Here is a 22121-nt window from a genome sequence, read left to right as displayed (position 1 = left end):
GAAGGGGACGACAGAGGACGAGATGGTTGGATAGTATTCTCGAAGCTACCAGCATGAGTTTGACCAAACTGTGGGAGGCAGTGGAGGACAGGAGTGCCTGGCGTGCTCTGGTCCATGGGGTCACGAAGAGTCGGACAGGACTAAATGACTAAACAACAACAACAAGACCACTAGCCATGGGCCTTGGGGGCACTCCAGGGACCGCCACAACTATGAGGTAGAATGGAAGGTGAGAGGTGGCAGGGGGCACCGAATTTTGGCATCACACAGGGCGCCACTGAAATTTGAGATCCTAAGGTCTGCTACCGGCCTTGCACCCTTTGTCTTTGGTGTTGGCATTTGCCCACTTTACATGCCTACCTGCCTGCCTGCCAGAAAGCACAAGGCTCAAGCTTGGCAGTGGATGCAATCTAGGCTTCAGGGACTGACCAACACATACCTGGACATCCCTCCTACTCCTTTCTAGGGATGGGTGAATATGCCAACTTTGATTTCTCCCACTCAGCTTCAGTTCTTCTATTTAAAAAACTCTTCGCACGAAACTTGCTCAGCATTTTGTGTGTTTTCCCCCTAATATGCACATTTTTGTAGGAAATTTTGTCTACTAAACACATTTTCGTAAAGCAGTCCCCCTTGATATAATGAATTTTAAAGCTGATTTACTAATATATATGCACTATATTACTAATTATGTTAGTTTTCCAATATAGGCATTTTTAGGCACATTTTACCCTAGTATATGCAATTTTGTATGCATTAGTTGGCTGGAAAGCTGCATTGCAAAATTCAGAGAAGTATGCCCATTGTTTTGGAAAGTGTGAATTGGGGAACTTCACCTTAAAATGTGAACTGAATGCATTTGTCCACCATGGCTGCTCCTCTGCCAAATTGCTTTCTCCATAAAAAGTCGCAGCTTGCTTGCCTGAAACTGTTTTCCTGCAGGATGGGAGTTGATACTTTCAGAATTTCTTCTGAAGTGTAACTGCTAATAGTGTTGCAGTGTCGAAAGCTCACACAATTATGGCTGGGTGTTTTTGTTTTTGTTTACTAAAACCATTCTCTTTTTGTTGTGTAAAAAATATGTGATAGTCCCAATAACCATTTGAGGTGCGAAACATATGGCAGATCTACACTCAGGTTTACAAAGAAACAAGTGGGAACATGAGATTTCCATGCTACAGTCTGGATTTACATTCATCTAACTCTACCAGTAAACTGTGAATGAAAATAGCAGATACTGAGAATTGGACAACTATTCACCACTGTTGGGAGAATCTCACTGATAGTTCTTCAATATTCCATTCAATATTTTGTGTCCATAATATAATGTGGGCCTTCTCATCTTACATTTTTTGTCAAGTATGTGAGTTCCTGTGCATTCTTGTCACCGGCTATTATGTAAAGGGAGAGACCAGTTGTCAGAGCTGCCCGAGATCCCAGCTCACAAAGGACCAACGCCGCTTCGTTGTTAAGTACGAAAGTCTTTATTGAAGTTCAGTTTCACTTCCAGAGCCGCAGCGTGCAGCTCTACGTCTCAAAGTCTAGACCGCTGATGCTCCGTCTGAATCTCCTCCCCCCAGACACCAGTTTAAGACTCTAGCCTTGCTCCACCTCTTCCTCTGTTCTTTCCGCCTCTGGTTCCGCCTGTCCGTCGGGGTCTCGCCCTTTCTAGACTCTTCTGACGCTGAATCCCCTGAGCCTTCCCCCTCCCTCCGGCGGGCTTTAGGAGCTGGTCCTGATCCCCCGCTGCTGCTTTGGGGTTCCCCGCTGGCTTCTTGTTTCTGGTGCATCCCCCCCTGGGACCCCCCTTGCCCTGACCATCGGCGCCCCCTTCTGGGAATCTTCTGATTCGCTGGAGAAGCTCATGGAATCTCTCGGGTCACTGTCATACTCCCCTACGCTGCCCTCGGATTCTTCCCCTTCACTCTCCATTTCCTCTCTCCCCTGTGCTCCTGCTCCCGAGCCCCTGACACCAGTGAAAGTCTTCTCTGTAATGAGCTGCCCTTCTCCTCCATCAAAAGTTAGTGTGGGATATTCACTTACCAATATAGATGTGCTGATTTTAGCACTCTAGCACAGGGGTGGCTAACCTGTCACCCCATGGCTGCATACTTCATACATACACAATCACACACATGTATGTAGTGCACACAGAGTCACACATACACGTATGGACCACTCATCGTGCCGGCACACATGCAGGAACACTTTTAGGCAGCCACATGCGCACACGTTTCCTGCTCTTCTGCCAATCAGTGGGTGGGGGAGGGATCCCCTTCTCCAGGGGCAGCCCTACTATTAGGTGAGTGAGCAACTGCCTCAGGCGGTAGATACTGAAAATTGTAACAGAAGTGAGATGTTGGGAGGACAGAGCTCTGTGTGCTTCATCAGCACATCTTGCTCTCCATAATCTAGCCTGCTGCCCTCAGGTGAAGTGATTCTGTTTGGTCATCAGCAGTGAAGTGGGGTTCAACTACAGTTCCTGTACACCGAATGGATGTTTGTGTGTGTGATCTTTGCTTCAGGCAGCAAATTCTTTTTTGTACGGGGAGGGGAAGCAGTACTGCAACAGGATTGAAAAACAGGATTCAGCAGCCCTTTTCTCTGTTTGGGATGCCACCATTAAAAGATCTTGGAACAGGCTAGCAGTATGCTTTTGGTCGATCAATATAAATTGTCTAATACATTTTATGGCACATTATGTTCCGCAATTATGTGCAAAATCCAAGCATATGACTGAACTTCTTTCATTTATTTATTTGCTGTTTTTGCATGTGGCATCTTCAAATTTATTTTAGTACATAGTAATAATGAGCAGATTTCTCCTTAGAATGTAGAATTTGCAGTAATATCATTTCATAAAAAATAAATTTAAAATATATATTTTTAAAGGTCATAGCCCTTTATGAAGTTTCTGTGTACTGAAGTCTCAACGTTTTAATGACTGATTCATTGATTTACAAGTATAACAAAACTAAGAAAACAACAATAACACCGAACTTCTTTTATTGTTCAGGAAATGTGAAGTTTCACATATGATCCACGAAGTTACAAAGTCAAGTCACTTTGGTCCTCTGAAACTAACCCTTTATGAATCCAGATCCTGACAGAAAAGGCAACTCCTCCCCCCCCCAACTTTTCTCAGCTTTGCTAGCTGCATAAACACTGCGAATCACATCCAGGGCTTTTTTCCAGGGGGAACTCACTGGAACTCAGTTTCAGCACCTCTCAGGTGGGTGCCATTACCATTCTAAGAGAAAGAGGGAGGCATTCATGGTGAATTCTGGTACTCCCCCCACCCTAGAAAAATAGCATTGCTCACATCCAAGTAACGAGGTGTATTCTGCATCTAGAAATTTGTTCTTTCTCAGAGCAAGGACAGGAAATGGTATTTAATATATACAATTGATCAAATAAATGTTTGGTATTGAAAGTGGAACAAAACTGCTCCATTTCAGAGATGGGAGTGATACTGGATGACAGCGTAATAATCACATTTCTTTGTTGGATTTAAATATGGTGTTCTCATCAAATAATACTTGTCCCATTTGTGAGCTCTCATACAATGCGTGCCATTGGGATGAGAGGCGAGCTCAAGTTTTGTGTCATTTATCACAGAATCTGAATCCATCTACAGAATGTACTGCTATCCATCTCTCATTCCAGATGCAGCAGTTCTACTCTGTTAATTACTTGCACCATTGATATGTCAGAAAGCCCATCCTTTAACCATAAGGTTATTCAGAAGCATTGAAGCAGATAAGCTGCAGACAAAAGGAAGAACTGACAAAAAATTCAGATATATTAAATGTAAAAAAAATGCCCTTGAGTTTCAAGTACCCACCACCCCTTTGGTTATTGAGCTGATACATTTAGGTTGCCTGATACACCTAGTCACCTGAGTAAGTCTATTGAGCTTAATAGGGCCTACTTCTGAGTATTGCATGGATACATCTGGCTGGTGTAGTTTTTTTTTAATATTTATTTATACAACAAGAAAAAAAACACACAAAAAAACAAAAATACCAAATTACACACAAATTACAAAAATAACCATAGACACATAATTTTCTTGGCAAACAATAAAACATCTATTGGTCTTAGTGTAGGGCTTAGGGCTGGTGTAGTTTTATTTTTAACAGTGAATTTTAAAAACATACTGAACAACAGGAAAATGGCATTCCAGTCACACCTTCATAGAAAATTCTGCCTTTCAGACCTGCTTCTGTTATTAAAGCCAAGCTTATCCAAGTCTCTCTAGATAGGCCAGGACTGCTTGACAATGCTGAGGGCAGGTGGCAACCCTCACCCAACACACTTCTCCCATTACTCAGCCTCCTCCTCATTTCCCCCGGTTCAGAATGAATTGTCATTTGAATCCCCTAAGAAAGGGAAACTCACAAAGGTCGCGTCCATACCATACATATAAATCACTCTTGCACCACTTTAACAACCATGGCTTCCTTCAAAGAACCTGAGTGCCCGGACTCCCACTCCGAACAGAGGCTCCTACCCACACATAAAACAGAGGTCATAGAATTGTAGAGTTGGAAGAGATCCCAGGGATCATCTTGTCCAATCCCCTGCAATGCAGGAGATTTATTCAAGCAAGCAATGGTACAGATTCAGAAGCAGGCATAGCAGTAGAAGTCAAGAGTCAGAAGTTCAAGAACTCAGCAGAAGCAATAAAGATGTCCCAACAAGTTCCCATGCTGCTCCTGCCAAGCTTTTAAAGATGAGGAATGGGAAGTTTACATGAAAGACTCTCTTGCCTTCCGAAATTGCTGAGTTTGTAAATCTGCACTCCTAGTGGGCATGTAAGTCTGTTTCTCCAATGGGTGGTCATTGCCCTCCTCAGTCTCCAATGAAGATTTCTGTAGCAGGGAAAGGGGAAAGGGGAAAGGGGAAAGGGGAGAGCCTAAAGGCTCCATCCCTGATTCTCATGAGTCACCCACCTTCTGCTTCCACCTTATCAGTCTGAGCCTGCTAATTCATGTCTGGTCCCAATGGGGACAGTGTGGGTCTCTCTCTCTCTCTCTCTCTCTCTTTCTCTCTCCTCCGCTCTTTACAGTATTTGGAAAGGAAGCCAACATTCCATTTGTTTGGAATGTCACTAAATGCTATGAAACACTTGAAAACATGGCATTTGCTATGTAATTAAAGCTATGGAATGCAAACTCTCTCTCTCTCTCTCTCTCTCTCTATATATATATATATATATATATAATGTTTATAACCCAAATATATATAACCCAAGCTTTGGGGCATGTTTGGCTGGTTGTTCATTCTGTTGTTAGTGATTTTATATCAATTACAATGGAATGATTTTAGCTATTTGGCTACATATTTCATTGCTTTATTCGTGTGTTACCCAGAGCAGGTAATAAATACACCAAATAAATAAATTCTCAGAGTCAATTATCTGACAAGGGGAGGCGTGTAATTTGGTCTGATGAGAAATAGAGAGTGGTTCTTGATCATTTCCCCAGCAACTGGAATTTAATAGCTTCTTGATCAGTTGGCATCACCCCAAGTTGTTGTTTTTTACTCCCCCGCCCTCTTGCCATTTCTTCCCCTCTTTTCTAGAGTCTTACTCTCTGTCCTTCTCTCCCTTTCTGTCTCCTCCTTCTGTGCCTTCCCCATTACCACTATCGCCTTCTTACTGCCAAAGCACAAATCTTTTTCTGAGGTCTTGCCTTCCCAGTCATTTGTGATAGACAGACTCGTGTGCAGAATGGCTCTCTGGTGCTTTGGGGAGTGTAAAGGAATAGTGGTTCCTTAAAAAGGCACCAGCAAAGCTTAATCAGAGCGAATGAGCCTCAGAGGAGCTGTCTTAAGACTGAATTTTTATTTCTTTTGTTCTAGCTAGACTTTGACAGGATTAACTCATGTTACCCGTAATAGAACAAGAGAGAGTAATAATACAATAGAGCCTGCTTCAACTAAGTTCAAGAAAGAAATATATGCATAAGAGCACAGCTTTCTGTGTTGAATCAAGTGATGGATTATTAGTTTGAGAGAATCTTATCTCCTGGGGCCATACATGTTACACAACTACATTCCTTGATGTGCAGTCAATTTTATTGCTATCATAGTCCACAAGGCTATATTATGACCAGCAAAATGTGGTTATTAAATGTATATCCCAGATCTATCGTAAGCAGCAAGCAGATGCAAATTGCAAAACCACCAGAGCCTTCCCTTTTCAGCAAGTGGAGAATTTCATCTGAGTCTGTAGTACCTGTATTACACGTGAAATCTTTATGTTATCTATAAATCATCTTTGGATGTTTTATGGAGCAGTTGATAAACGGTAGCAGACAACATGGTGCGGCAGTCATGTTGCAGTCATGTCAATGCTGCTTACTGAGAGGTAGAGAGGGAGGAGCCAGGTGGCAGTGAGGTCAGGGCTGTGCAAACACATCAGCAGACTTCCTCCAGTGTGTTTGCTCCATGCCAGCTCACCACTGTCATGGATGCCGCCTACGAGGGAGCGCAGCCCTCAGACTGAAAAAATAACTGCTAGCCCTCATGGAAGAGGGTACGTAAAGTCACAGCAAAAGCTCATTCAAATGAGTAGACTGTCTAGAATTTATGGCAGCTTGCCTTCTGACATTTCATTGTGAGTTGCATCGTCATCATCTGGGAGAAAGCATTCTTGATATGCCATACCTATTTGATTTCTATAAAAATAACTAACCAGCAGCTGTCTGTTCCATAGCTATGCAGAGAAAATGCAAGTTTGTCAAACAGATTGGCCTTCCTGTCTTTACACTGACAAAAAATCACAGCCTTATGTTTTTAGCAGCTGTCTGACTAGGACAGCCAAAATGTTGCCAGGCCATGGCCAATTACTATTTCTCTCCCATAGCTTCACCTCTCTAATTATCTCAGAGAGCAATAGTTAAAGCAGACAGTAAAAATTAATTAATTTCCTTCATGCCAATTTAGCACTTGCTTCTATGGGACAGGAGGAAAGTGTTGGTTGTGTTGGTCTGTGTGTTCATTTTGCTTTTGCTTTTTTCCGATGTCCTGTCCTGTCTGTGAGACTGGTTATAGAATTTAGCCACATTAATGAAATGATTTAATGTGAAACTTGAGAGTAATAGTTGTGTTGAAATGATTTTAATCAGTGCGGCTGGATGCCCAAAGGAACACAATGGCACAGCTCCCATTGAGGTTGATGGGACTAGCATCTGTAGACCATAATGAAGACTGGAACCAGAATTAGCTTTTATTGTACCGCTAATAGCTCTAATAAGAAGATAATGAATCACACTCATAAAGTTTGTGCTGTGATCTAGAGCCATGGTTCCTCATCTTTTCTTCTCCCCATTGACCATGTGAAAATTGCTGAGCATCTTTGTGGAAGACTAAATGATTTTTCTGTCGTAGAAATTTTCATGTGCTGTGCTAATTGCTGCGTGAGTTTTCAAATTGCATTTCATCACTTCTTTTATTTCTTAAATATTGTATTTTATTGCATTACAATTTGAATTCCACATAATTAAATATTAAATTATATCCCTGTGCTTTGGGGATTAATGACAGAACATAAAAAGTGGATTTTGCAAAGCCATTATGGTCACTAAGAGACTTAAATACCCACTGTCTATCATACAATGGTCTGAGGACCTCGCTGCCCTGGCTATATTAGAACATATTTCATATAGACATCAATTTTGTGTGGATTCTGACTTGGACATCTGGGTGCTTAAATTATTTTACATATTTAACTTAATATGAATGTAGTGGCAGCTATTGTATTCTTCATGATGGTGATGATTACACACACACACACACATGAGTGTTTTTTTTCTGGGGGGACGCAGGGGTTCATTTTGTGAATCTTTGTACTTTTGTCCATGTATTTATTTTCCCCAATTTGAACTATAAAAGGGTGATTTTCTTGAGTCAAAATGAGAGTACCCCTAAACATTTTAAAAATGCACTGTTTATATATAATTCTTTTAAAAGTAAATTAATCTTTAATTTACTTTTTTTTGTTAAATTTGCAAATAAAAAATTAATAAAAAAGAATGGGAAGAGTTATAACTCATGGAGAGCAGGAAACCTCTCTCTTTCACACACACACACACACACACACACACACACCAAACAAACAAACAAATAAACAAACACACAGTGATTTATTTATTTTTTAAATAATATTTATTAAAGTTTTAAGGGATACAAAAAGAAAAAGTAAAAAACATCATTTTAAACAACATCACAATAGGTAAAGAAAAAAGGATAAGATACAAAGGGAAAAAAACAGAAAAATAAAATCCCTTAAACAAAAAAGAAAAAACAAAGAAAAATACAACAAATCTTCCCATTACTTATCTTTCATTAGCTTATTTCCTTGACCTCCTCACACCTCCCTTTTTTGTATTCTAGATCAATTATCTATTTCAGCAAATCCTTTCCATCTTTTCAAATTTTAGTCCTGTAATTTATCTTCGTATAATGTAGCTTTACTTTCCCTCCTTTCACCAATTAACAGTCAGTTTTTCCCCAAACACACAGTGATTTTTCCTGACATGCGTTGCTACATTTGGATAAGCCCTCAATATAAACACATCTAACAAAGGGGGGAAACATACTGCTGGGAAAATGCAAAAACTTCATTCAACTTTGAAAGGACCTGCCAAGACACATAAAATATTGGTTGGAGCAAGGCAATGGCCCTATGGACATGTCTTAACAGAAGCCAGCCCTCTTTAGGAAGGAGCACTGATTACCTGGGTTGTTTTTAAGTGAACAAAAAACCCCTGCTGAATTGGAACCTCATTGTTCCATTTTATAGCTTCTGCAGAGGTCATAAGTAACACTTCCGCATAGACGGAATCCCATACTTCCACTTCCTGGTGGGTTGGAGCCACAGCAATAGTGTCACAACAGCAGCACTTTACTGCAAGCAGGGTGGGTGAGATGGCGGTGAGATTGGAGCTGCACTTGTGGGTCTACCTGCTGGTGCCCTTGGCAGCCTCAGCTGTACAGGCGAGCTTCTCCTGACCACTTTTGATGTAATGCAGTATGCTGTGGACTTTTAGAGGAAGCATTTCTCAAGAGGGTGATTTTTAGCACCACGTAGTACTGCCTCTTCTCGTACACTTCATTCAAATCTGTTGGATTTCATGGGTCATTGCTTGCTGCTTCTGGCTCAGTTAGAATCCTAAGTGTTTCCTGGTGAGGCACTGTGAGGAGAGGGAAAAGATTTCTCATTGTTTCATGAAACAATTACCCACTGGAGTATGAATTAATGGTTGGGCTAAGCATGGGCTGTGGACACCCTAGAGACGAACAGTAGACCAATGATTCATATATCAGCTACTTAAAGCCACAGAAAAGTGTGCCAAGGGCTCTGAATTATTTAGGCCAGCTAACACTATGCAACATTCTGGCCAAGGGGAGTATTTGTCCAGCATTGTTGCACATTTCTGGGACCTGGAAGAATTATTAAATTTAAACTGAGGGGGTGCAATGTTTATTAGGATTATTAAACTCATCCCTAGGTAGGTAGCCTACATGCTTTAGGGAGGAACGATTCCATTCATATTTTGACACTCCCTTTGTCCTGCACACCACAACTACTGTAGGAAGCAGAGGTGAATGGCTATTTTGAGATTGCGCAAAACTTGGATTTTGTTTCACTTAACCAATAACTCTGTAGGGGGTTCAGGAAGGAACTTTCCTGTCAGAGATTTTGATGGAGGAAGGTTTACTGGCAAAATTTAATAGCAAGAGCACTGTGCCAGGTTAAGTCCCTATGGAGTGGTTTTTACTACTTTACCTGTACAGCCCAAATTCCTGTAATTTGCTTGCTAAACCAGTGACTGTTTTATCAGTGGTAAATATGAAATTAAGGTGGAATCAAGTAAGGTGATATGGGAAGGCCACTGAAAACAGCATTCCTTTGCGGAATTCTTCCTCTCTCCCCTCACAGATTAAGGCCACACACTGTGTGACATCAACATATTGTGAATTTCCTTGTTTCCTTCCCATTTTATTGGCTGCTACTGGTGGAGGTGGGGAACTACATAATGCCATTATATGCGCAAGCATGCTACCTATTACAAGGAAGAGATGAAGCACCCGACACACGGATGCCACTATTGGTAGCACCCCACCTGTCACCTGTAATATGTTAGAATCCCATGAATTTCCCTTTTAAGTTTTTTAATTCTTTACTTATTGAGCGGTTCAAGTGTTTGACACACGTCACACATAAGGCTCCGCCAAATGTTATCTCATTTTCCATTTTCAGTTTGAAAAGCATGATTTTCTGGGTTGCAAATTTCCCGAACCTGTAAATTAGGGGTGTGCCCCACTCATATTGTTAGACTCTGGCTCCCATGAACCACAGCTAAAGTGTCAGGGATTATGGGAGATGCAGTCCAGTAAATCTGGAGGATGTTAAATTCTCCAGCCTTGGTATAAGCTTTCCCATGATTCCCCATCGCTTCGCATTTCTGAAAATGGGGTCCTGTTTGCTGCTATTGTTTTCCCAGTCTATATGCTACCTTGGCTGCTCTTCTTATTCTTCTGAAGCCAGGCAGAGTATCTGATTTTATGATCTCACAGCATCAGTGAAGGTCAATTCACTGGGATCAGCACATCCTGAATACATGGATACTTTTGACCCCTTTCAAATATATTATCTTTAAATTTCATTTATTTATTTTACTACATTTATATCCCACCCATACTCAAAGGAGCTCAAGAAAGCATAATATATGACTCTCCTCTCTCCTTCCTTTTTTTTTTAAATGAATATTTATTAAATTTTCCAATTTTAAATAAAGACAAAACGAAAAAGAAAAAGAAAAGAATTAAAAACAATTCAATATCAATAACAATTTTCAATCACATGTTTCTTTGACTTCCTCATACCTCCCCTTCTTGTTCTCTAGTTCAATTTGTTAGTTCAGCAAATCCTAATCTCTTAACATTCCTTTTAAAATATCACCTTATTTTCCACTCAACTTTTTTTAAATTTAGTAACAAAAACAATTATAATCCCCATTATCTTTACCTTCCTTTTTCTCCACAACAACCCTGTGAGGGAGGCTAAAATGGGAGAGATAGTGACTTGCCCAAGCCTGAGGCAGATTTGAACCCAGGTCTCTCTGTTCTTAATCATCACACTTTTCAAAACCAATGAAAATACCCAGGAATATTATCCTTCTTTCAGCTCAACACTATATTTATGTCCTGCTCTGACAACCATGTGGGGGTGTCTTCTATAAATAAAGAAAATACAATATTAATGGAAGCAAATTCTGAACAAAACTAAGCAGAGGAAAGGAGCCTGCTTCATTTTGTCTACCCCTTTCATAAGGGTTTTTATGTTGTACAATTATGCCATAATATATACCCTTAATAACAACACCAAGGAAGAGCAGCAGTGCCTCTTTTTTATATAGTACGCATATGCCACTGACATTTTAGGAGCTTCATGAGTAGACAACTAAGCAAGCACATTTGTAAAAGACCAATTTAATCTCGTAAGATTAAAACTGGAGAGACGATTAAAACTAATTCAGGACACAAATAAAATCAGTACTATGCTACTAATAAGTTCTTGGAATTAAGATATAAAATCATCTTCAGACGCACCAAACGACACACAAAAAATGAGTGAATGGCACAAAGGGACCAGATCAACCTATTTCTTATGCACTCACCATCCAATGGCTTGGAAATCCTTTTGTGTTGTTTGGAAGTTGTGACTTGTGACATTAAGATCTGAGGAGCAAACAGTTTCAAAAGTGGAATGGTCTCCATCGGGAAGTTGTGGGCTCTCCTTCATTGGAGGTTTTTCAGCAGAGGTTGGATGGCTATGTGCCATGGATGCTGTAGCTGAGATTCCAGCATTGCAGGGGGTTGGACTAGATGGCCCTTGGGGTCCCTTCTAACTCTATGATTCTATGGTTCCTGCTGAGTGCTGATGACCATGGCTCAGTGGAAGAGCACATGCTTTGCTTGCAAAAGGTTCATTTCAATTCCCAGCATCTCCAGCCAGTATAGACCATGAGTGAGGAATCTTCTTACACATATATATTGAGGACCACATTTCCTTCTGGGGGCTGCAGGCAGGGCCAGCCCACCCATGAGACAAGGTGAGGCGAATACCTCAGGCTGCAGGATCCATGGGGCAACAGATCCATTTCCAAGGTAGCAGCAACGGCTACAATGTGCTCCTACGAGGTCAGACCTCCTATTTCCCCAGGAGCCCCACCACTGTCCCCACAGCACCCTCTTGATGAATAGGAGGCACTGCTGGTCTCCTCCCCCTAGGGAGGAAATGGGCTAGGCTGCCCTCTGGGGTCTCCTGGGGTCTGTACCCACCTGGCGTGATTCAGAGCATGCCACTTTCCTCCTTGTGATGGCCTTTGATTCCTACTTCAACCATGGTGTCTGGAGTCCAGTCCTCGGCTTGATCACACAGTAAGCCTAGTTAATTAAAAAGGATGATTTATTGTCAAAACAACAGATAGCTCCGGACGGCTCTAACACAGCCTCCCAGCATCATCAATCATGATGACCGTTATGAAGACCCCTTCCGGTTACAGAAGATATTGAACTTTCTCACTTTGCACCTCTTGCTTTGTTTCCAGTCTAACAGCCCTCCCCTTAGGAGGGATTGGCTCAGCTCCAATCTCTTCCCGTTCTGACAAAGTGCTCCCTTCTCTGTTCGCACCAGTTTGCACTTCTTGAGAGTGTTAGCTGGTTTCCGGCCCACTCTCAACCATTTCCCTATCAACCGGCATTCCAAGGGGCGAGGGAGTTGGCATTAGCCAATGCTCATCCTGCCTGACAGTTAACCCACTCTGTTCCTGGCTGCTTTCTTCAGCTGGTTGCAAACCTTCACTGGGAGCTGGCTCATTCATGACACATGGGCTACGGTTGATTTGATTCCCCCCTTGTTTCCAATGTTTCCAATTCTTCTTCCCTGGTGGTTTGCCTCAGGTGCCGAAATGTCTGGCACCAGTCCCGACTGCATGCCAGAAATGGGAAGGACTCAGAGGCAAAAGTGCCAAAGCAACCAATGTGGGTGCTATCTTTGCACCATAGACTACATTATGGCAGCACAAAGTCAGAGTTTCTTTTACCACCACCCTCCTGACACCTCACTATCAGGAAGCCAGGTGTCCCCACTTCACTGACCACTACTGGTAAGAAAACAGTAGGCCAAGGGACAGTTTTGTCTTGTCACATCTGAAGTTGCAGAAACACAGGGCTGACTGTGCTGTACAACCCCCCCCAAAAAAAACCCTAACGAGGGAATGAATTGATGTGTGGTGTGTTGGCACTGTGAACCCTTCCATCTTATGCTCAGTCCAAATATGTGTCTAAATAAAAGCACATATCAAAAAGGCACCATGTCCTCCAGTTACTTTTATTCCAAGAAGACTGAAACCAAGGTAAATGCTGGCATAGCACTCTGAAGTCTCTCAGCCACTCAGAGATTGGGGTGCATGTAACAATCCTATTCATCAACATTAAAATAAAGTGCACTTTCCTAATGAGTTTAATGAGTTGTGGATTTGTGTGTGCGTGCACACACACCACTGAAAAAAGCAGTGATAGCTTTGGAAAAGAAAAGAATCGCCCAGAATTAAAAAGAAGGGGTTGGGGTTCTCATTGTCTCTTTGATTTTCAAAAAAGATCTGGCACTTTCTTGCTTATGGAAGAACAAAGGGAAATAAATGATTTCTCTCTCACATTATCTTATTATAATCCTTCTCTTTATAATTATGTTTCCATGGATGAAATTAGTAGTTGTGCTGACTGCCTCTTAGATAATGGGGTCAGGAGGCTTAGATGTATTTAAAAGTTGCTCCCAAAAGTTGCTGAAGGTGACAAAGAAACTTTAGTCTAAGTCTTCAAAGAAGAACCCTTACAAGATTTTTTTAAAAAATATATGCAGTTATTTAATTACTAAAAAGCCTGGTTTAACCATGCAATATTCTGTGGCAACTGGGACCCACAGCAATCTGGGAAAGCTATCATCCCTGTGGCTCTTGAAGAAGAAAACAACAACAACCATGCAATATATTGATTGCATAATTTGAAACCTAAGGTTTAGGTACCCTGATTTGACCCTTTTCCAGAGATACCATTTCCTGTTGCTCTGCCTTCAAGTTCTGTTACCTTGTTCCAGCTTGAGCCACACACAGGTGGAAGCAGGATCCTATGCATATGATCGCTGTGTGTGTCTGTTCCCCTGGCTCCTTTGGGAAGAAGGTGTATAAATCAAAACAATAACGACAACATTCTCCTTGTTGGATGAAGAACAGCAAGTGCATGTATGGATTTTCACCCAATTTGGAACATGCATACAGTGGCGTAGCGTGGGTTGTCAGCACCCGGGGCAAGGCAAGTAATTTGCGCCCCCTAACCCGTGGATTTGAGCCCCCTAACCCGTGGATTTGCGCCCCCTAACCCATGGATTTGCCCTAACCCCAGATGTTGCACCCGGTGCGGCCGGCCCCCCCTGCACCCCCCACGCTACGCCACTGCATGCATAACCTCACTTATCAGCTGTTCAACTGGTGGTGCAGAGGGCTCACACATACTCAACTGCTTCGTGTTATTATCATGAAATGTCTCTTGCTTTCTGAACAAAACTATGCCACTCCTAGACTGCAGGGAATTCTGCTTTCAGGTTTTGAACCTAGAGGATGAATTTCATCCCTTGGGAAACCGAAGTGGGCTTGCAGTGGCATGGAAACATTTCTAGAATGCAACCAGTGACCAGTGCTTTCTGGCAAAATACTGACTGGAAATACCTTCACTGCTAGGAAGTATTTCTGCGGTCCCTCCTTGCCATGGAGGGTTGGAACATGGGAGGAATTGTTGTTGTTGTTGTTAAAAACACAACAACAACACTTCTCCTAATGGCGTTACTTCTGAGAAGTAGAAAAAGGTTCCAGTAATTGACATTTAAGATACAATCCAACATCATTTTAACATTCATTAATTTTACAGTGTTTCTGCAGATAGTCTTTAAATTTCTTCCAGTCTTCTTCCACCAACTCTTCTCCCAGGTCTCTGATTCTGCCAGTCATTTCCGCCAGTTCCATATAGTCCATCACCTTCATCTGCCACTCTTCCAGGGTGGGTAAATCTTGTGTCTTCCAATACTTTGCAATAAGTATTCTTGCTGCTGTTGTTGCATACATAAAGAAAGTTCTATCCTTCTTTGGCACCAATTGGCCGACTATGCCCAAAAGAAAGGCCTCTGGTTTCTTCAGAAAGGTATATTTAAATACCTTTTTCATTTCATTATAGATCATCTCCCAGAAAGCCTTAATCTTTGGGCACGTCCACCAAAGGTGAAAGAATGTACCTTCATTTTCTTTACATTTCCAACATTTATTATCGGGCAAATGATATATTTTTGCAAGCTTGACTGGTGTCATGTACCACCTATATATCATTTTCATAATATTCTCTCTTAAGGAATTACATGCCGTAAATTTCATACCGGTGGTCCACAACTGTTCCCAGTCAGCCAACATAATGTTATGTCCAACATCTTGTGCCCATTTAATCATAGCAGATTTAACCGTTTCATCCTGCGTATTCCATTTGAACAGCAAGTTATACATTCTTGAAAGTATCTTAGTTTTAGGATCTAACAGTTCTGTTTCCAATTTTGATTTTTCCACCTGGAAGCCAATTTTTTTGTCCAAATTATAGGCCTCTCTTATTTGATAATAATGAAGCCAGTCTCGCACTTTATCTTTTAGTTTCTCAAAACTCTGCAATTTCCATTTGTCTCCTTCTTGTTCCAATATTTCCCAATATTTCGGCCATTTGGCCTCCATATTGAGCTTTTTCTGAGCCTTTGCTTCCATTGGTGACAACCACCTTGGGGTTTTATTTTCAAGTAAGTCTTTATATCTTATCCAGACATTAAACAATGCTTTCCTGACAATATGGTTTTTAAATGCTTTATGTGCTTTAACCTTGTCGTACCACAAATATGCATGCCACCCAAAAACATTATTGAAACCTTCTAAGTCCAAAATGTCTGTGTTCTCAAGAAGCAGCCAGTCTTTCAACCAGCAGAATGCTGCTGATTCATAGTAAATTTTAAGGTCTGGCAGGGCAAATCCGCCTCTTTCCTTTGCTTCAGTTAATATTTTAAATTTTATTCTGGGCTTCTTGCCCTGCCAGACAAATCTAGAAATATCTCTCTGCCACTTCTTGAAACAGTCCATCTTGTCCAAAATTTGCAATGATTGAAATAAAAATAACATTTTTGGCAATACATTCATCTTTATAGCTGCAATTCGACCCAACAAGGAAAGTTTCAAATTTGACCATATTTCTAAGTCTTTTTTCACTTCTGTCCAACATTTCTCATAGTTATCTTTAAATAGGTTTAAGTTCTTAGCAGTCATATTAACCCCCAAATATTTTACTTTCTTAACTAATGTTAAACCAGTCTCGTTCTGAAACCTCTCTTTCTCAATCGGTGTTAAGTTTTTCTCAAGAACTTTAGTTTTTGACTTGTTCAGCTTAAATCCTGCCACATGACCAAATTCTTGAATCAGTTCTAATACTCTTTTCGTACTAGATTCTGGCTCCTGTAACGTCAAAACTAGGTCATCTGCAAAAGCTTTCAATTTGCATTGTTTGGCTCCGACCTGAATACCTTTAATCAGACAGTCCCTTCTAATCATATTTAACAAAACCTCCAGGACCGAAATAAAAAGCAATGGGGAAATTGGGCAACCTTGTCGTGTCCCTTTCTCTATCTTAAATTCCTCTGTCATCACATTATTAACTATTAGCTTAGCCTTTTGTTCTGAATAAATTGCACTTATACCATTTTCAAACCCTTGACCAACCCCCATCCCCTGAAGATTTTTCTTCATAAAATTCCAAGAAATATTGTCAAAGGCTTTCTCCGCATCTATGAAAATTAAAACTGCTTTGGTATTAATATTCACTTGCAACTTCTCCAAAATGTTAATTATGTTCCTCGTATTGTCAGACAAGTGTCTACCTGGGAGAAAGCCAGCTTGGTCCTTATGTATCTCTTCCACTAATACTTTTTTTAATCTATTGGCCAAAATATCAGCAAATATTTTGTAATCCACGTTGAGCAGGGATATGGGGCGGTAGTTCTTAAGTTGTGTCTTTTCAGACTCAGTTTTCGGTATAAGCGTAATATAAGCTTCCTTCCACGACTCTGGCGCTTTTTCCCCCTCCAAAATTTCATTGCAGACTTCCTTTAGTGGTTGAATTAACCAATCTTTCAAAGATCTATAGTATTTTGAGGTTAAGCCATCCGGCCCTGGAGATTTACCCAACCTCATATTCTGAATGGCACCTTCTACCTCCTGTTCTGTAATTTTGTGGTTCAACATTATCTTATTTTCTTGAGAGATTTTTTTGTAATCCATTTGTTTTTAAAAATTGGTCTATATCAAACTCTTTCTGTGGCCCTTGTGTATATAACTGTTTAAAATACCTCTGGAAGCATTTTCTAATTTCCACTGGATTCTGAATGTTCTTTCCTTCCACTTCCAAATTAGTAATAGTATTGAGCTTTTGTCTTTTTTTCATTTGCCAAGCTAACAATTTTCCACATTTGTTAGCCGATTCAAATGTCCTTTGTCTCATTTGCTTGATTTTCCATTCAATTTCCTGATTCATCATCTTCATATATTGCACTTGATATAACTTTATGTCTCTCAGAATCTCTTGTGATTTTGGTTTCGCTCTTAGTTTCTTCTCACCCTCTTTTATTTTTTCCAAAATTTTATCTTTTTTCTTATTTTGGGCTCTCTTCTTTATTGTATTCTGTTGGATCAGAAACCCCCTCATAACTGATTTACTTGCGTCCCAGATTATTCTTTTTTCAGTAGTAGTATTCAAATTTATCTCAAAATAGTCTCTCAAGGTTTTTTGGGCCTTCTTAATAACCTCTTGATCTCTAAACAAGGTGTCATTCATCCTCCATCTGAAGGAACCGATTGGTGTTAGTTTCATCTCCATTTTCACAGCATTATGGTCCGAGCAAGTTTTTGGGCAAATTTCCACTTTTCAAGTCTTAGGTGCCAGTCCTCTAGTTATCCATATTTGGTCAATTCTTGTCCATGTCATTTTGGCTTCAGAGAAGAATGTCCCCTCTCTTCCTAAGGGGTTCTTAATTCTCCAAATGTCCATCAAGTCCATATTGTCAGTCAGTTCAAAAAAAGTTTTTGGTAGTCTGCCATCTTTAGTTACAACCTGTCTCTGCGACTTGTCCATATTTGTGGATACCACTCCATTCATATCTCCCATCATAATAATGTTGTAATCCATATAGTCTAACAATGTCTCATGCAATTTCTTAAAAAATTCAGATTTCCCCTCATTTGGTGCATAAACTCCTACTATTAAAAATTTTTCTCCTTGTGATTGAATTTCGATGGCCACAAATCTTCCTTGTTCATCTTTAAAAACGAATTTCGGTGATAGGCTCTCTTTTGCATAAATAACAACTCCTCTCTTTTTAACCTTATCCGATGAAATAAACTCTTGACCCAATCTTTTATTAATCAATACTTTCCTGTGTAGCCTTATCACATGTGTTTCCTGTAAGCAAATTAAGTCCAATTGTTCCTTTTTCAATAAATGAAAAACTTCCTCCTCTTCTCCGGGGAGTTAAATCCATGAATATTCCAACTTAATAGTTGCAGAGACATGGTGTATTTATTCTACCATGTCTCTGCCCCACAGATTTTGGATGTGTTGAGGCTAGAGAAAAGAGAATCCCTGTTGTATGACTGTATGTCTGCTCACCCTACATTAGATCTTTCCAAGTGTCAGATTTATTTCCCCATTTTCTAATTATTCTTTCCTATCTGCCTGTTTATCACACTTGCATCCCTCCAAGGAGCCCAGGATGTTAATCATGGGGTTGTCTCATTTTATCCCCCTTGAGAATGCTCTTTGAGCCCCATCTCTGCATTAGAAGTCCATTGTGAATATAAGGAGGTGGCTCTTTGAAACCACCAAATATTTCCTTTCTTCCTTTCTTCTGTCAATTCATCCCCTGCTGCCTCCAGGCCCACAGCATATTCTTTGTCTTATCCAATTCAGTTAGCCTTAATAAGATGGGTACCACATATTTATTTGATGTCAATTGATTGTAGATGGAGCATTCAGTGGCGGTTTAATTAGCATGTAAGTGATAAGCCCAATTACCTTGTAATGATTCAGAAATTACATCAGCTACACACTAGTGATTGTGTTCTTATAGAAAACGCACACAACATGTAGGGAAAATGTTGCTATTTATTGAACAGATTTTTCTTTTTCTTTTTTAAAAAATGCTTATGTGGGGGTTTAATCAGATTTCAGTTAGATTGTGAAATAAAAAACTTAGATTAGCATTTATTAACCATGCTAATTGGCACCAGCTTCAGCATCTTGCAGACTAATGTCAGAAGTGCATTTTCACAGTGATGAGAAATATGATCGGAGGACATGAGCAAATCCAAGAGTCCTGGAAGTTCCTTCATCCTATATTTGATGTGCTTAATATAATCTTGATTATGCAGAGATGTCTTAAATGAGTTGTAACTGATACCGATCCAATTTTCACCACTTCTTGCATGCATTTGAAGTCTAATGACTTTTGAAATCTACTCTTGTCGCTTAATTAACGCATAAGTTGCATTATTGATTCTGAGATGGATTCATTGTCGAGCAATTTAAAATAATATTTTAACCATTTGCCCAAGTTCTCAGGATATTAATGTCTGTAGGCTCTTACAGACAAAGGTGGTGGGAAGTCTTTTTTTCAGGAATAACAGTTGCAGTTATACTGAGTTGGTCCCAGCATTGTACATGAAGAAGGCTTGTGCTATCCCTCCTTCCCACTTCAGCCCCCAAAAACTGTTCTTGAGGGCTGGGAGGCCATATAAAACCATGGTGAATGCCAGACCCCTGATTTTATCCACAGTTGCCATCTGAGACCCATTTCACACTGTTATGGTGTGCGGGGAGTAGTGAGGGTGGAGTCTCCTGACCCTTGGGAATGGGAATCTCGCTTCTTTTCAAAATTAAGGAACAAAATGGATTTTTTTTAAAAAAAATACATGTGGATCAGCTCGATATCAAGATTTGCAGAAAATTCCATCTCTGTTAGTGGACAGTTTGCCTATACAGTGGTACCTCGGGTTACATACACTTCAGGTTACAGACTCCGCTAACTCAGAAATATTACCTCAGGGTAAGAACTTTGCTTCAGGATGAGAACAGAATTTGTGCTCCAGTGGCGCGGCAGCAGCAGGAGGCCCCATTAGCTAAAGTGGTGCTTCAGGTTAAGTACAGTTTCAGGTTAAGAACAGACCTCCGGAACGAATTAAGTACTTAACCCGAGGTACCACTGTACTGGAACATGGCTATTGGTCTTCTTTGGGCTAGACTTGCAGTCTGGGGGTGTTGCTAGATCTGGCCCTGTCTTTGGAGGCTCAAGTGGCCTTGGTGACATAAGCATCTCCTACAGTCTCTCTCCTGGACTGGCATGGGTTGTCCACAGTTACTTATAGTCTGGTAAGATCTTGTTTGGATTACAATTATATGTTGCACATCAGGTTGCACATATGACGAGCTCCTCGTCTGTCAGTTATAAGTATACCGTAAGATTAGAGAGTCATTTTTATTATTATTTAATAATAATATTAAATATTGGATTTGCCTCCCTGTCAGAACTGAATGCCTGGTGGTCATGATGCATAATACTCTCTTAATACTCAGAGACTTGTTTGGGGAAAGATTCCCCCCCCCCTTTGTGGTGAAAAGTCTGCTTTGGAATAAGAATGCCTTGGAAAGCTCAGGAGTATATTATATTTCTCTTTATTTCTATCAGTGCAAACAAGAAGAAAATGTCAGGGGATTCTGGAGATTCTCTTTAATGAGCTGTAAACATAGCAGAAGGATTGAATATGGAACAGCAATTAACCAGAGTGTGGCAGGATGATGCTTTAACAACAACAACAACAAAACACAAAGCGATCTTGTAGAATTACTGATCAATTTCTATTGATTGTGGCCTCTTTTCCTTGCTTTGGCCATCAAAATGCCAATTACACTTTCACAGCAACCATTAAAATACTGTAAAGGATTTGAAATGTACCCATCAAAAGGGCACTTCTCTTTTGCTTATCAGAAACAGTGTGAAATAATGGTTTTATATTTTGAACTACCTCTCTTTTTAAGAAGCCCCCCCCTCTTTTTCTTTTTTAAAATCTATCCTCTGCATTGGTACTCACAAAGGTGACGTGAATATAAAGAAACAGGACCATAATAAAATGCTCATATAAATGATTGTAAGTTAGTCCTACGTATATTTGCTAGATCACCAGATAGCAGATGAAAGACATGATTAATGCTGGCTGTGATACATTGAATGCCTAGATGCACAATTATAATGTGAGGAACAATCAATACAAAAAAGAAAGAAAACTGGATGTTCTCAAGATGATGCTATTGACATGGGATGAAAGCTAAACAAACCCAGCTTCACCCAAGGCATGATGGATAACAGCAACAACCGGGAAAAGACAGACATAACATTTTACAAGGACAGGAAGAAACACCATGGACAGAATAATTGCCACACACAGGAAGAACAAGGGATATAGTTTGAGTGCCTTGCTTGTAGTTTTATAAATAATTTAATGTGTCAACACAAATAGAAGTTATTAATATTGCAGTTGTTGTACAGTGGTACCTCGGGTTAAGTACTTAATTTGTTCCGGAGGTCCTTCCTTAACCTGAAACTGTTCTTAACCTAAAGCACCACTTTAGCTAATGGGGCCTCCTGCTGCTGCCGCGCCGCCAGAGCACAATTTCTGTTCTCATCCTGAAGCAAAGTTCTTAACACGAGGTACTATTTCTGGGTTAGCGGAGTCTGTAACCTGAAGCGTATGTAACCCAAGGTACCACTGTATAAAGGATTGTTATTATGACCAGAATGTAATTGAAATTAATAAGATTTTGGAATGCAGAAATAAAGAAAATCATCGTACAATCAATTATAGCACACGGGGGGGTGTACCTAAATTATATAATTCGGTATTTGAACGATTGGTATTAGCAACTGC

The sequence above is a fragment of the Podarcis filfolensis genome (assembly GCF_964270895.1).
Source record: "Podarcis filfolensis genome assembly, chromosome: 2".
In the NCBI taxonomy this organism is placed as follows: Eukaryota; Metazoa; Chordata; class Lepidosauria; order Squamata; family Lacertidae; genus Podarcis; species Podarcis filfolensis.
Note: the sequence above shows the minus strand (reverse complement) of the source record.